General features: G+C 40.9%; 1 protein-coding gene across 1 annotated transcript in view; it reads right to left on the reverse strand.

The window, feature by feature from the left end:
* macrod2 (mono-ADP ribosylhydrolase 2) overlaps positions 1-17716 on the reverse strand; it is a gene marked incomplete at its 3' end in the record, with an annotated part of 378266 nt that overhangs the window by 154199 nt on the left and 206351 nt on the right. The window lies entirely within an intron of this gene.

Here is a 17716-nt window from a genome sequence, read left to right on the forward strand (position 1 = left end):
TAAAAATGCCAGCGATGTAAATATTAATACAGTTCAAAGCAGCATTTCGTAAATCTGACGTAAATCCAAGCTTTTCAATTAACAGCAAATCCATAAATTGACACAGCACTGGATGACACGGCCAGTCTATCCTCCTTTGTCTGACAGCAGTCGATCACTCCCATTCATCCCATTCATTTAAGAGCTTTTTCAGCCTGTCCCAAAGGGCCTCTGCAACCGTCACATGAATGCAATGTTCCTCCAAAGATGCTCTTTGTTGTCCATGTTGATGTTTCTTTTGACTAAAAGGCAGTTGGTCTCCATCAGTCACACATATGTTATTTGTAATGACGTCTTTGTAATGCTGGTTTAGCGCTGAGTGCTGTGGTCAGCGGGGTCCCACAGGGTTAGCCACGGGAGGTCGATCATTTCCTGCTCCCGCGAAACTGAGCTAGAGGTGTGTGGGATGTACAAATTAGTGAATGAATAGAAAACACGACCACAGCAGAGCTGATCAGACAATAGGTTACCCCTCATCTTCATTGTTTAGCAGGATACAAGTGAAACTAATATTAAGTGTGAACTTTCTTTACTTCCAGCTGTTATTCCCTTACTTCCCGTTTTGTCATTCGAACATATGTCCTATTCACTGGGAACCCACATAGATCTAAACTGGAGGTGGGACAATATGTAGGAGGCCACATGCAGTGTAACAGAGTACAGTTGGAAACACCGTGGGAGGTACGGCTGAGGATATGTAGCATGACGGAACGGCTTGACTCACAGGTGATTGATACAAGGATGGAGAGACTGATAAGCCCCTGGGAGAGAGCAGCTGAGGAAGATGTCCTCTCATCAGTTGCACTAGATTAGGAAGTTCCACGCCGATGTAGCAAGAAAGAGCAATCTGTGGTTCTTTATTGCAGTGGTCCACTACGTTGTACTGAACGCCCATCTGTTCCACTAGTGCCATACATTAACGCTTTCCAGGCCCATCACACTGAGATTAGCGCCAAGGTTAAGTAGGGAGCAAGAGAAAAACATGCCTCTGGCCAATGAAACTAAACTTCTCTGGCAGAAATAAGGGCATGCAGCCATTAAGGAAATGTTTATATAACAAAAGCTTTGTCTTCCTCCACATCTCAGTTGCAGCAGTTTACAGTACACGCTGAGATGCATGTGCAGCTTACAGCCAAATAAACATTCAACATAAGATTCATCAAATGTACAGTCATTAAATTTGAATTATTATAGGTGGATTTTTAAAAAAATATGTGCATTGTACATAATATAAAAGTGCAAACAAATAATGGTTACAGTAAGAAAGACACTGTAGGATCAAAAAGAATTACGACAGTTTAGCATCATTACCTTTCTATATATAGAAATTAATGATAATGCAGGAAACTGTACGTGCATCAAGTTAAGCAGAAATTCTCAATAAGACTTGTTACATTTTTAGAAGATTATGCTTACAGCAATTTGCCTTGGCTACTACATAAGCAGAGAGGAACAGGAAATATAGAAAAAGAGAGCGCTGGGACCAGGATGGCAAAGGTTCATGGCCTGATTCACACTCTCACCCTCACAGCACCTCAGGCTGTGAGGCAAGCAGTGCATCCCAGGTTCACAACATTTGACAGATGGAGTAAACCATCGTCTGAAGAACACACATAGTGCACCTAACCCTGCTCCATGATGAGGGAATTTCTAAACGTGTACACCGCGCGCATGCCTACGCCGAATAATAAATGATGTCAGCCAATGTCAGACAACTCTGGAAATAGGCCCACGTTACTGTTTTATTTCCAAGAACCGTAACATATTTCCTCTCAAATCCCAGCATGAAAAAGGTGACGTCTGCCTTGTTTCTTCCCAACAGTGACGCAGCAACAATAAAACAAGCAAACAACACAAGTGATATAAAATCAGGGCTTATTAGTGCAAAAAAAAAAATTGTTCTGATTTCTCCTAAATGCAGCAATTAAGCAGATTCACAATGTAGTCCTAGATACTTAACTGCTCATTTTCTGCTACAAGCACAATTAAGCACATAAATAGGAAAAAGAATGTAACCGGCTCGCTGCAAAATCCATTTATTTGGGATGCAAATTTAAATTGCGAGTGTTGTAAACTTTATGAACTAAACCAAACTCAAAATGCCACACGTGTCCATCAATGGCACATTTGCAAAATGTGTTTGGAAAAACAAGTCGTTCCATCTGGATGCTTTTTTTTATGTTTGCAGAGGGTGGAGAGGCGGGTTAAACGAGGTGCAGCTGAAACTCGTGTAGTCGGGCTTTCGCTGGACTATATTTTTTCCTTACTGCCAATGTATGCAAGATACAGGTGAGTGAGTAGGAGAGGCTGCGCGCTATTATTTGATACAATAACCGACACGGATGGTACTGTGAATCTTTACAAAACTGAACTTAGTTTTGAGAGTTGTCAAAGTATCGATCGGTCCACTTCGCTTCAAATGTAATTCAGAAATATAAAAAAAAAACAAAAACAAAAGGAGAAAAGCAGGATGTGTGTATTTAGGTTAAACCCCCATGGGTCTGTGTTGTGTTTGGAACATAAAACAAGGAAATCCTGTTAAGCCTGCCAACACTCTAAATTAGCCTTCCACTATTTTTCTTCGTAGACATTTGATGGCAGCAAAAACTCGAAGATTGTTTCTGAGTTTACACCAAGAAGAGATTAAGCTTAGCCTATTCATAAAACATGAAAATATATTATTCATACTTGCACTTTTAAAACCTTTGAATGAGAATCCTTCAAATTGCAATTAGAAAAAAATTCTAAAAATCAGATTCAGCTGTTGTCTAAATAACATGCTGGCATGCTAATCTACAGGAGCGATCAGCGCAGATACATGAATCACCTTAGTCTGCTATTGATCTCCACTTCTCATCAAAAAACAACTTAATGAACATTCACCAAGGCACTGCACAATGCATCTCTGTGTTCCTGCAGTTAAGTGTTCTAGTGGATTGACAAGAGGAAAAATAGGAGGCTGGTGGACAGAAGACCAGAGTCCAGTCAGGGCAGGATTCATAGATTTATTGATCCCGTCTTCAGATAAGAGATGCGAGAATAATGATGCTTGGAACGCTTGAGCTGGTATGGCCCAAATCCTAAAGGGCAGGAAAAGCACTGCAAGGGGGTGAGTTCAGGACTTAGCTGGGAGCTGAAAAGTCAATTTGTGGACTCTTCTCCTGACGCTGGGATGTCATTACTATTGAATGCTATTGGCATCCGCCGAGACCCTATATAGCCTCTCAATGAGGGCCTCTGCATCTTGACCAGTGATATGTAAAGCTCTCCTCACAGCACAAGCATTCATTAACAAATGAAAGGGGAACTTAAATTGATGACCTTTGCAACCACACAAATGCAACTTCCCTGAGGAATATCTAAAAATAAAGAATGAAAAAATAAGCATCTTTACCTAACTATTTCAGAGCGCTTGGCTCTCCCCAGCTCCAGCCCTAAAGGCCAGGAGAGTTATCCACTGTTCCCTCTAAAGTACACTTTGTCCCAGTTTCCTCACCAGATGGGCACACTTTTTAACTACTGAGGCTTCTTTGCAATGATTATCATGGGCACAGCAAAAACGAACGCAAAGGCAGTTCGCTGCATCCTCTCACTCCATTTGTCCGTAAAAATCCAAACAGTTGGGAAGCAGAGTTCAGAGGACGCTGGCAGCGCCATCATTAACTGATGACAGGATTTAAAGGGCCGCAGTGAAAAATAGAGGCTCCATCACATCAACCATTATGTACTAGCTAATATTTTCAAAGGCACCTTGATATGACTGTGGCTTTTCAGACCTCACATCTCTCGCCGTTGACACAAAGCTCGAGTAATCGTGATTTATTTTACTCGCTTTCCCGATCGGCTCATGTGAAGCACTTTGTAAAGCTTGGGAAACCTATCGTAGGCTAACCAACTTCATCAAGCTGCACTGATATCCTCATTCTGTAATGTCTGTAAAGGTGACATTCTCCGCTGTTCAGTCGTTTTCCCACAATATCGGACATGATTAGAAAGCTACAATAATCCATGCGATGCTGTGCACATTTGCAAAGAATCTATATCTCATTTGCTGTGACGTGCTCTTTGTGTGCGCACGAGTCGTCCAAAGGTCACCTGGTGCAAAGCAGAGGAAACAATGAAATCCCAGATGCTGGTTGTCATATTCGCGAAGGACTCGACAGCAATTAGATCAAACAGTCGTTTGAATCGTTGCCCTGAATATTGGCTATTTGGAAAGCTGTTGTTGTTCTTGTCAATGCGTCTGTTTCTCCACTAAGAGGGACTAAGAGGTGCGTTTAGGCTCCTCATTTATTCTTCACTTCACATTTGTTTTTCAATTACTTTGCATCTACAATGTGAAGATGACTAAAGCAAGAAATGCATGTCTTTTGTAAATTATTACAAAAAGCACATTAATAAATATCAATTTCACTTTAGGAGCTGAGGATTTCTATGTACATGTGTATGGTTTTAATGTTCACTGACCAGCATTCCTGCTGTGAGGGCTCATCGCTTTTCAATTACAAGGGGTATTACTTTGCGTTGAATCATTTCATTCTTGTGATATGCCTGCCTTCTGTGTAAATCCTTTTCTTTAGAGGGAACAAGCTAGTCGACAGAATTTTTGAGACACGCTTGAAAGGAGCTAACCGCAGTACGGCGGCACACAGGCGATTCGTGTAAAGTACGCGGGCGGGGGTGGCGGGGGTGGGTTTGGGTGGGGGCGATATCTAAGCTCAACAGTAAACACCGGCATCTCCCCGCTAAACCGTCAACATCTTCTCTGGTAGGGCAGATCAAAGACGCATGCTCTCACAAACTCTTATCGACGCACAAAAGCACTTGTGCTGCACTGTGGAGAACTAGGCTGTAAAGGGGATTGCTGCTTTCAGAAGCAAGTGTTTCAAGAGAAAGGAGGGGAAAGGAAAGAAAAAAAAAACTCCAAATAATTTTCAATATAAACATGTGGCTGTTGGAGATATCAGAAGACGAGAAATGGCTTGCATTACGTTTGCCTTCCCTCTTTTCAGAAATCCACAAGGGTGAAAGGATACTTTCCCTCCTTCGCCAAACTCTACAGCTGACGTTAGCGAACAGAAAACCGGCCCTAAATACATTAAAACTACAGCAAAACTTCTGCCGTGAGATAATTAACCCCAATTTGAGGACGGCACAATCTTTAGTACACAGACAATAATCTACTGGTTGTCTTATCTTAATCGAAACCTCAGCTTTGGCACAGCGTTGACTAATTAGGACACAAAAATATTAGATTATCATGAAATAAGTGTTCTATCATCAACTCTCTAGTGGAAAATTAGTCTAGGCAAAGGCATTAGTGTAACCAAAAAAGACAGAAAGAAAGAAAAACCACCAAATATAAAAAATCCTCACATTTCAGCAGCTGAAAAATTTGCCTGTTTCTTTTAACAGTCTCCGATAGAGGCTGTTATTAACTCCAGAGACTGCTTTCCCTGGCACACAGAGCCTTCATCTGGTGTCACTCCAAGGATCCCATTCCTGTTTTAATTGTCTGTCACTCATGGGCTGCAGTCAGCAGTAACACTTGGATTTTGCAGATTCTTTTATAATATCCTTGACAACAAATCAATAAAGACGAAGCTTGAGCGGTAGGCAAGACTTCCTGTCATTAAATCTCGCTGTCAATCCGTCTCGTTTCAGAATCAGCCGTCTTCGTCATTTTTTCCACTCACAGGTGACAATTTTATAGTAGAGTTAGGTGTCTTTTAACTTACTCGACACGCAGTATATAATAATAAACATCTAGCATCTACTTATAGCAGTTGTTTCTATTAATCATTTATTCCATTACATTGTACTGTCATTTGGCTGTTATATATATAGCCATCATGAGCCTAAAAAAAGCTAAAAATCTTCTAAGTGTGTAGACCCAGTTGTGATGAATTTATTGACGGATCCATTTTTATTAAAAATAAAAAGCCAGAAAACTAATGTTCTGCAGACTTAAGAATGATGAATGAAATAATAGCATATGATGAAAAAATGAGACTGAAATTATGAGCATTTTATGCATAGTGCTGTCTTTTGGTGAGAAGCACACCAGCACACAGACAATGGTACCAAATGACACACTACAGTTTCAGGCATTCAGCGCATTGTCTGAGTATCTGTCGAACTCCACAACGTGATGGACAAGAACCACTCAGATGATCAAATAAATACCTTCAGGCTAGTTTCCTCTAATGACAAGCTGTTACTAATGTTAACTATGGCTTCTTCCTTTCTGTGCAAGGCTGCTGTGTGCAAAGCAGTAACAGCATAAAGAACATGTCCACAGGCGCCCTATGTCAGCCAGCTGACCTACTTTATTCTCTGTAAGGTCTTGCAGCTCCCTCAAGATCCCCTCCACAACAAAGACACCATTTTGTCTTCATTAAAATCCAGAAAATGTCATTGCATAGAGTTCGCCTGCAAATGATATTAGCATTGTTTACAGTGTGTTTACCGCCAAATCAGTTACAGGAATAAACAAATGGCTTGCGATGAAATAAGCTTCAGCTAATGATTATCGCCGTCTCAGAAGTGGCAGTAATGCCGTGATCGGGATTACCTGCACGTGTAATTGGAATAGTCTGCTAGCAAGAGCGAGGGTGAGCCCTGTGAGATGTTTCCACTGGCACTCTGTGTCCCTCTGTTGGTCCCCGTCCCAATTAACATTCAAACCACGCAGCTGCGGCTTTTAATCATTAATACTTTTCAAATTAAATACAATTACGAACCGTGATCAATGATGGGAGTTTTAATTACTGTTAATAACTGACCATCTGCCTGGTGGGCAAGGGCTAAGAAAGAGGCAACAAGATGCACCCCGAACAGCGCACCCCAAATGTTAATCAGAGCCATGAAATGTGGGGGTTAATTAAGAAGTCTTATTAACACGGCCCACCCACACCATGGGGCTAGACGAAGAACAAAGGTGAGATGCTGGGGAACCGTCGGGTATGTTTCATTTATCCCAGATGTAAAAATACATAAAGAAACGAAACCAATACTGTTTGCATTTCGGTTAAAGTGTCACGTATCACTGTGCTGAGAAAAAAAAGAAATAAAAACAAACAAAAAAATACCATAACCTCTCCTGCTCTGACAACATTGCTAGTCACTGTCTCTGCACTCTAACCTCTCTGAAGGCTGTTGTCATTTTTTGTGTGAAGTTAGCATTTTCTTTGTGTCCCACTTCTGTCGGAGGAAATTTTAAAGCATGTATATGCGCTCAACTGAAAGCTGTGCAGAGCCATCCTGTTAGGCCTCTGCAGGTCTGTGTTTGGGTACAGCACAGAAAAAGTGAAAGGACGATCGTTTATAATAATTGAGTAAGTTAAATGATGTTTTTCATGTAACACCGAACAGACAGCTTGGTGTCGATGTCAGGGATCTCGTTCGGCCCGAGCTATCAGCAACAATGCAGACCGGAACTGTGAAGTGAAATATAATAATTTCCTTTGCTTGGGCATTAAAGGTCATTGTACACCAGACAGAAAGGGAATGCCAACATCTCTTTATCCTTCTGCCTTCATCAAGGCCACTCACTAAGTGGGAGACTGCTCAAATAAGTTGGTAGCTGTGTGCAATAATTACCTTGTCTAAACACTACAGTAACAACCATAACAACCATCTGCACAAACACTTTGGACCAGTTCACAAGGCCATAGCTGAGGGAGTCATAATGATGTTGTTTACTTCAAATTCTTTCTCTGCCTGTTGCTCATTTATGTTTCTTTCCCAGCCTTTCATGTATGCACAGTCATTCCCTTTACATTCTTCCCCTTTTTTAATTTCAAAAATTCAAGTGGAAGACAGCGGCGACGGCTCCGTCAGGATAGCAGGGGGGCTGAAGCAGCAGGGGATATGCCAGAGGGTACGCCGCTGAAACATGCCTTAACGACTAAGGCCAGATTGGGCTCCGGGGGGGGAGAGAAAGGAGATGGTTGCTCTTTGAAAAGCCTCCATAGTGTCTGGAGATGTGGTCCTCATGGCTAGGGAGCTTGTTATCCATGGAAAAAAAAAAAAGCACAACTCGGATGGGGCTACGTGTCTTTTTTCTTAACCCACACACTCCTCCTGAATGGGCTCTCTTCATCTTTTATTGTCACTTATACTGGAAAAATGGGAATGCATTCACATTAAGATAAAGTTGCCATTCATTAATTCATCTTTTTTTTTGTAGCGCCTTTCTAAACTTTCCTACGGCATAAAGGAAACGAACTACTCTTTAAGTCTTAAAACACCTAATTAATCACTTTGTTGAAACGGAAGCACTTTTTTAATGAAACGACATGAATTTTTTGAATTTTGCTGCTGCTGCTGTAAGATCGTAGCAGCTATTTATTTCAAACTGCTTTAATCCCACAGAGGTCTGCAGTACGATGAATCTGTGGAAACAAATGACAAACGACGCTGGTAAACATTTTAAAGTCTGAGCGACTACCACTGCCAAGTTATGCAAACTTGCCACACAAGTGTATTCAAATATGCTAGGAAAATGGTTCGGTGATGATGATGCTGATGAGGATAATAAATTCTCGAGTGAATATGCAAGCCCTGACATTTAGCAGCGGTGCAAAATTATCTTGAGCTTACATATTTAGGATATTGTTTTTTTCCCCCACCCAGTTTCATTGTTCTGCACAAAAGACTGACGATGAATGACGACGACGATCGTACGATAATGCCGACCTGGCACAAATGATTGCGTCCATCAGCGTCAGCAATTTTTGACAATTCCTTCATACATAATTGTCTTTGTGTCCATCAAACAAATGGCTGCAGTAGAGTGAGGAATCTAGGACACCTATTTATGAAACCCACTGTGTGAATCCTCTCCCGTGCGCACAAGCATTCATCCCTTTGCCACTTTCACATTGAAATATGGTTTTGGAGACGAATGCACATACCTGGAGGTCCCATTGATATGACACAGAAAATCACACATTGCTGAGGTGATATTTTTAGACCCCTGCTCCTCTGCAGGGCCAAACAGAGGGATCTCTGAGTGATTGCCCATCTAAATAATGCAAAGTGTGTTCTCCTGCAGACCCAAGAGGCTCCAGATGCAAAATGAATTGGATGACAGGGAACAGCTGATGAGATGCCATCCCACAAAAGTCTTTCCATGTTTCCTTTTTCCACATTGTGTCTTAGCGGCCTCAGTTGGTCTGCGCTTTCCACAGATATAGACCGGCTGAGAAGACACAGCTATTAACTATATAGCCAGCAGTCAGCACGCGCAACTAACAGCCATCGGTTTTGTATTTTTTATACTGAATGAAAAGCCTTTCTTCCTTCTCTGGATAGGAAAAAAGTAAAACCTCTTCACAAGAAAAGAAATTGTTATCAGAAATGCGCACACAGTATTTCAAATATTTTTAATTAATTGACACAGCAAATTAGATTCTCGTTTAGAACACAACTATTTGAAAAAGTTTTGTTTATTATCCACGTGAGAGAGGAAAACATAAGGGAAAACAAGTTAGGGCTTTGAAAACGAGGATTAAAAAGCTTTATCAAAGCAGGAGGTAAACAGGCTGGAGATTGGTAACACTGCCAGTAAAATTAAAAAGCAGCTCTCTGAATCCAAATCCTCATTTGTCTGAATAATGACAAGATCCTGACTGTAGCTGTTGCATGAATCACAGAGCAAAATTTCCATTTGCGATTAAGAGGAGGATATTATGCATGCTTCAGATTTCTAAATATCTTTCGAAGGACATGAGATTATGGAGATGCAACAAAGTGTTTCAGGATGCAGCTCCTATCAAGCAGATCCTCTTATCGAAACGCACCGGTGTTTGACTGCTCTAATGCACAAAGCCATTAAATTTAAACTATCACAGGGATCAATGCAAAAATGAACGGAATAATTGTTGATTCTATCATTTACACGGGAATCTGAAGTGCACACCATCTGCATGCACAGTGCAAATGGACTTGATGGACACAAAAGATCTGGCTGACTGACTTTGCACTTTTTAATCACACCACAAAGTGGATTCTTTTCCTGTGATCCATATATATACAGAGAGAGAGCGATATAGTGAAGCACAAAGAAGATTTAGTTTCAGGACGAGCCTATGTTGAGAGCCATCAGAGTGCCACTCTGAAATAAGCTTCGAGCTGACAGCAGTTAATGAATCTTTAATGTTTCTGCTTAGTTGTCAGAGAAAAAGAAAATGGCTTCACTCGTACTCATGATGCTAAAGCAGTAATACAGACTGCATCTCTCCAACAACGGTGCCAGAAATGGTGCCCAAGGTAGCCATCTTGTTCTCTTCACTCTGAGCTCTCAAGCTACCAACCGCAGACTAGCCTAAAACCACTGCAGACACAGAGAACACATAATGAATATGCCTTCTGGCTGAACTGGTGTCTCCTGCTGCTCATGTCCTTATTAATAATTACCTGATGACAGGGCTGTGAAGAAAATGAAAGTTCGCTGGATAGAATTCCAGTTTAAATAGCTCTAAGTTAAATAAATCAAAATAAGAAACTAGTTTCTTGGCATAAGCTCCATTAGCATTTACATGATTTCACAGGTCACAGGCAAGATAAACAAGGAGGTAGAAGTAAGCTGTAACACTATCTAGACTACAGATTGCCTGCTTTCAAGAAAAATGCAGCTCAAAAGAAAAACCTGAACGTTCTCATGATATTTTCCTCACGGGAGCAGGGTCTGCAGGAGGAACGCTTCAATGGGGGCCGAGGGAAAGATTAAGTTCGGCCATGAGGGGAAGTGGAGTGAGACTCTGTCTCCGAGCTGCCACAAACAATGTACTTTGACATGACAGAACGGATGCTATGCTCACCTAACCTGGGTCCCCCTTTACGTCCACACAAACACTGGGCTGTCGGGAAATTTAGTATCTAAAAACAAACCGTCACATCATCACCGGCTGACAAACCTATCGCATTTCTAAACTATGCATATGATTAGATAAACACCCTTTAAAGGGCTTCATGCCGCTTGAACCACATGCATGAATCCAGCAGAGACAAAACACATTCTTCTGTTTTGCATATAATGGACATTTTGAAAAGCAAGTAAATGTGCTCAAGTGAAAAATGTCACTCACAATTACTTATTGCTGCCCCGTTTCATCTCATACAGAATATCTGGCATGCAGAAAGGCAGCCTGTTAGGCTCTCTATCTGGAAAGAGCCTCTTTATGTTAAACTGATAGCATCAGTAGGGCTATAACGCTATTTATCCCCCCCTAATTCTTAGCAGGCAGTATAAATGATAGCAGGTGTGAATCTAGCCACGATAGACGCAAAGTAAAGTTGAACAAATTCAAAAAGGATAAAAGAAAGGTGAGAGTGTGGAAAAGCAAATCTCTTCTGATTAACTGGAGGCATGGTTTAGATTGTCCTTTATAGCTGGGATTAACGCGTTGGTTGAGGTATTTGTTTTACACTCATTAGTAAAGTATAAAGATTGATCGCATCAGCACAGAGGCTGCTGACAAAAACCTGAAATTGTCATGTTGTGATTACTGTTTGCTGCAATTATTGAAAACACGGGAGCTGAATTTAACGAATCAAAATCCACCTGAAATTAGAGACTCGTTTTCATATCTCGCTGGCAGTTTGTCAGAGTTATTTTGCTAAAGGGTTACAATTTACTTGTTTTTTGATTAAAGTGTTGTTTGCAAACAATAGATGTTCATTTAATTTTTTCACTTGCTGTTAAAACTTTTAAAACTGTTGGCATTTCAGTCAACTCAAATATATACTGTAGCTGACATGCCAATTACGTATTAATAAATTATCTTCATTAATACTACCGGATGATGTGTAATATATCTAACTTTTGTGTGCAACCACTGCAAATCTGTAACGTCTTATTACTTTTTTATCAATACTGTAATAGCGCTGCATCAATTGCTATGATGCAAGCAAAAAATATAATTATGAAAAAAAGCATTTAGAGCTGATTTGTAGAGAAGTGAAGCTGTTCTAGGGTTTTGTCTGAATGACCAGAGCGTAAGCAGGATAATCCATTCCAAGGCATGTGTTTACGGATTAAATAATGCTGTCTTGTGCATTAAATGGATCTTGTTGCATTTATTCTTCTTTCTTTAGCCAGCAATGCAGAACCAGCATTGTACATCGTAGCCTGGCTCACAACCAACGATATTGAAAAAAAGAAAATAGCAACAAAGTCTGAGCTTTACCTACATGTGAGTAAAAACAGAAAACGTCAAAGAGAAGTTTTGTGTGTGTTATGTCTACGGTACAGCGTGCTTCGTCCTGTTAGGCAGGTGAACACAGCATGCTAATGCCCTGGGGAAAACAGAGAGGGACACATGTGTTTGTGAATGGAAAAGTCAATATCTGAGAGCCAGGGTGTAAAACAACACAACTGCGTGTGGTTATGGGCATGCTTACAATGGAGAGGCATGAAAGATGAAGCACAAAGTAATTAAAATTCTGTAGAAATATAAATATCAAAAGCAGAGCTGTCAGAACAGACTCGGCCTGCCTACAGAGGGGGAAAAAAGTAAGGTCACACTGGCAATGGTAGACAACCCTGGTAGAGCTTCACATTTGGACATGTGGAAAAGGAAACACTGTTTGTGTGTGTGTGTCCTTTTGTGTGGAGGGAGGAGTGCTTTGTGCTGTCAAAACTGTGGAAGCCAGGGATAGAGGAAAAAGAACAGCATATAAGTACTGCCAGCAGATAATGTCACTCAGTCTTTGTATTTACGGGTGTTTCAGTTTTGACTAAAATATATGAATATAGTGAATAAAAGTGCTGCAGTGAAAGAATACGGCGAGTCAGTGCCTGTCCATTATGTGTCCTTTCTGTAAAAATCAGCCACTCGTGTCAGTGAAAACCCACTGTCCATTAGATATGTGTTTATTAAATAAAACTTACATTTTGGGTCGAAAAACTCTAAACAGACAGCATACAAAACCTGAACATCTAAAGAGATGTTAGCCACATTACTGTAAGGAAAGATAATAGTGAGGATAGAGGCTTGTCTCACTCAGTTTTGAATCCTGCATCGAACAATTTCACTTTAAGGCCTGATTAATCCGCAATTCCAATCATTAGTCTTTCTTTGACGTAATAGGCCTGTTAACTAACAAACAAAATGCCAAATACATAAAATGCATTTTAAAAGTCTTGTATGTCAAAACCATCTGCTAGTGAGACAATTTATGAATTTAATTTCAATTGGACACAGTCTGTGCGCTACCAAATTGAGGCGGTTAAAAAATGACACGGAAAGCCCGAAGCGGGTGGATTTCAGGAAAAACGCTCATCCATCAGTGACTCGGTAAATAGAGAAGCTAAAGATCCACTAAACTGAACAGACATAATAGTTAATAATCAAAGGTTAAATCTACTGGGATAGTGTGAAACAAAGGAGAGGAGCATCGTTTATTGCTTTCAGTGTAGCTGCTCTATAAAAAAAACTACTTAAAGTCAGATCAACTAAGGTTCACAGTTAAAAGAAGCTGTTAATACATGACGCCAAACGATACTTCAAAGTAAAGATGTCTCGCATCGATTATGAGGTTTCTTTAAATGCATTTAACTCGTGCCAGAAACTGCGAGTGCGATGCACAGCATACATCAGAAAGGATTGAAATATATATACCGGTATACGACGCACATAACAGCATAACAGCTGTTGTACGATACAATACAATGCTTTTTCACGAGCCTCTTGTGGACCACAGCGACTACAGAAACAGGCAAAGCGCAGCATTTATGCATGAGGCAGCCCGCTGTGGAGTATACGCATGTGCCTCCCATTTATTAAAAATGTTCTTTTTACATGAGGGCGAGCACCAGAGTATCATGCGACGCACCGGGGTGCCAAATGAAAAAGCAATAGTGCAGGTGGTACCATAAATGCAACTTTCCATGTATTTAACCATAAGGGTTGCTCACAGAGAGGATTCCCATCATCTAAATAAAACAGAAAACGAGGGCTGAGAACGTAATTGAGCTGCCATGTATGCTTATCGTCACTGTCAAAACACATGCAGGTGCCCCAAGTACCAAAGAGATGGCCATTTCTTTCCTTCTTTATGAAAATTAATCGTTTCACAGCCATAGTAAATGACATGCCACATTTGTTTATGGGCTTGGAGCGAATTGATAGTGAAGAAAACAGGTATAGGGAGGGGGAGTGAAGCTACTGACCCCTGCTAGTTGCACAGTGCATTTGCATTCATTAGCTCAATCAGGGAGCCTTCCTAACTCTCTCCATCATAAATGATAGATGACTGAGGAGGCTGAATAGCCACTGAGATCACTGAGACACACAGAATAGATATATTTTACTGATATAAATTATTCATGTGACTTTCGTGCTGGAAAAAAAAACAACATCTGATTGGTTCTTGAGGAGTAGCTGGGATAAAGATTATGCAAATGTTGATCACCCATAATTAAGCATAATTGCATTGCATATGTTTGTGAAGCTCTTAACAGTCATTACTTCCCCTCAAAATTTGTTCTAGCACACAAGAGGGGTGACTCATTCACAGGCACCTGTTCGAGGGACACGAGAGAGAGAGGCGCACAAATGCCGAGGATGACATCTTTGTCCAGGTCTTTCCTGGAAGCAGCAGTCGCCAGGTTCAGCTTGGAGAAGAAGTTAAAAAAAAAGTACAGCTGAGAGGATATGAAGTGTTTCTGTGCAGTTTTTTTTTTTTTGGTGAAAACAATGGAGATCATAAATGATTCAAAAGGGTGTAATTGGTGCTCTTTGATGGGCTGCTGTGGTTGTTCGGTCTTTTTCCATCAACTGCCACCCGCCTGCCCAAGGCTCTCTGACAGAAGCAGGCTCCAGTCAGGCTGTGGAGTTCAGCACAGGCGCAACAGTGTGACAGCAACTCAATTACTACGATACCAGTCATAATCAACGATGCTGCAGGGAACATCGGCATCTGTTCGGCGCAGGAGCACAAGGCGTTGCCATGAATGGAGAAAATTCCACACAGGTTCAACCAATTAAATTGAATGCTTAAGCTATTTGGCTCATTCAGGGGCATTTAAGAGGGAAAGGCTGCAGACAGCTGACTGACATTATTAAATACAAATATTCGTTTAAAAGAAAAAATGACACTAAGGGTTATTTATCTGCTCACCTGCCAGACAAGTGTGCCTGTTCAGAAACACCAAAACATTGATAGGACCGGTGTGTTACTTACTTCAGCCCCACTGCCACACTTACAGTGTAATCAATAGTCTTAATATAGAACTCAACAATGACACTAAGCCTGGGCTGCTGAATCCCACAGCACAAAGGGAGAAACATCGCCCGAGGTGGCGAAACACTGAATAAAAACACAGCACCCAATCAATCTCTGTGCTTCCAAAATCAGATGTGTCCGACTATCCCGGCCGGACTAATTCTTGCACATGAGCCAAAGAATGAGATAAGAGCCAACAAGGTCACGTATTTAACATTTAGCAAAGTTGGAAACTTTAAGAAAAACGATAACACAAGCTTCATTTAGTTCGTTCTAACATACAAAAGGAGGGAAAAAAATTTCAAATAATCGAATTTTCCACACAATGGAACATTTCTCCTATTGAAAATGCTAATAAGACGTTCTTTGAAGTGCCCTTATTTGCATTACAAACATTTTACCCAGAACTCTCGGAAAAAGAGAGTGGAAGCATGAGAAAAACTCAGCATTCAGTTCTACATCTATCAGAAATGTTCAGCAGTCTCAAGCAGTGCACCCGCCCCAGTACTGCAATGCAAGATACCTGCCACAAAAACACTGCATTACAGTAAAACGCAACAGCTCCATTCAGTCACACACTTAAATGCTGGTTCTCATCGGGAAAACTCGTAGAGTTACAAAGAACAGAGCAATCCCAACAGAGCAACCATACATATAAAAAAAAATCCTTGTTCGGTATCTACAGTATAAGAAGTCTCAAGCTTTTGAATCACTGAGAGTTCACAAAACAATCGCTGTTTTACAATAAGTTTAACTCACAGGGAACAAGAGTGTCTTTAGAATCAAGGTGGGTTTAAAAGTGATGGGTCCCAAGACAAAATTCAAACTGCTGCCTAACTAGGCTATCTACAAGCCCGAGGAGGTTTACGATTTTATCATTACGGTTATACTGGATACATTTGATATAGCACGTCTACTGTGATGTGGCAGAGTTCTTGCTGTGAGAATCATATGAGATGCTCCACTGGATCTGTGATGAAAACATTCACACGTTCATTCTCTGATCCTCCGAATAGACGCCTGACAATCAAAGCTCCTGGAAACAAATTTATGCACATGGGCTCTTTTTACTAACTTTTGATCGCTGCAAACTCATGATTAAGATGGCAAAAATAAACCAAAAAGTAGAAAAGGGCAAAACAATGGCATTTGATTGCATGCAAACAAATTATAACATGTCTAATCGAGGGGGAAAAAGAGGTCATGCAGGATGACATTTGCAGCCCAATTGCCTGCTCAGATAAATGATGGACCAAAACGCATGGAAAATTAGAGTAGCAGTGCAATCAATGTTTTTTCTAACACTGTGTGGATTTTTGCAACAGCGTGTTCGCTAAGGGGGTGCGGCACATTCAAAGCATAATGACTCATCTGTGCCAAAATATGCAAACATTAATATGCAGGCTTCCTTTTTGATACTTTTTCCAACATCAGTCCTTTTGTAGCACAGATAAGTACATATTTACAATGGTGCATCTGCCTTGTTGAAAGGGGAAAACAGACTTGCAATGTTATGTCCGTATGAAAGTGTATCCAGCCATGAAGCTGAAAAATGATCTGTCTGGAGAGGCACGCAATCAGAGATGAAGACATAACATGCTTAAGGTAGTGCGGAGAGGTCAACTCTGACCACCTGTCACAGCTAGGCAAGCAGCTAATGACTGTTCATGGTAATTCAAGTCATCTATCAGCAAAAGCGTTAACATCATAATCAGTGACAATAAGCAAACTGGGATGTGGCGCTAAAAAGAATACTTACGGAACAATGTAATAAAGATTTGCTTGCAAGCAGTCAAATAATATGAGCGCTGTAGGCTCCACAGTGACAGGAGCTGTCAGATCACTGTGACAAAGGAGCACACTTAAATCTCACAGAAGCACACTCGTATTTTTTGGAGACACGTTCAGATGAGTCGCACTTGTTTGGATGCCTTTTTTTTTTTTTAAAGGCTTTTTCTAAAGTGCTAGTACTGAGGACTTTCTCATGCATTGATAATCCAATGGCCCTTCAATGATTCAGAGAGCAGTGTGGTGAGAGGCAGCCAAGAGCTCAAGTTCTTTGGGCCTTTTAAAAATTTCAGTAAACTAAAGCAGGATTTGGAGCAGCAGGGCCTTTGCAGACACTCGCAATCACAATTCACCTCGTCAAGCCGATCGCTCCAAAAGAGCCGCAGTTTCCAGAGTCACTCAACTTACCCATAAGTGCGCGAGACACGGACCTCTGCCTGGAATCTTTGAGTTTACCAACCGCTGAGCCTGTCTGCGTGCACAGTATCAGGCATGTACGCAGTACAAGGGAAAGTTTTTGGCACAAAGATGGTTACATAATATATTTCATAAGACGAAAATCAAAAGATAATTTAATAAATCATGATCCACAGTGCTTTCTGACAGCCAGAGACATCCAATGTGGTTCGTCTTTTGATCATCCTGTCAACTCTTT

This window comes from Haplochromis burtoni, unplaced genomic scaffold, assembly GCF_018398535.1.
Source record: "Haplochromis burtoni strain Fernald_Lab_line unplaced genomic scaffold, NCSU_Asbu1 Contig_207, whole genome shotgun sequence".
Lineage (NCBI taxonomy): Eukaryota > Metazoa > Chordata > Actinopteri > Cichliformes > Cichlidae > Haplochromis > Haplochromis burtoni.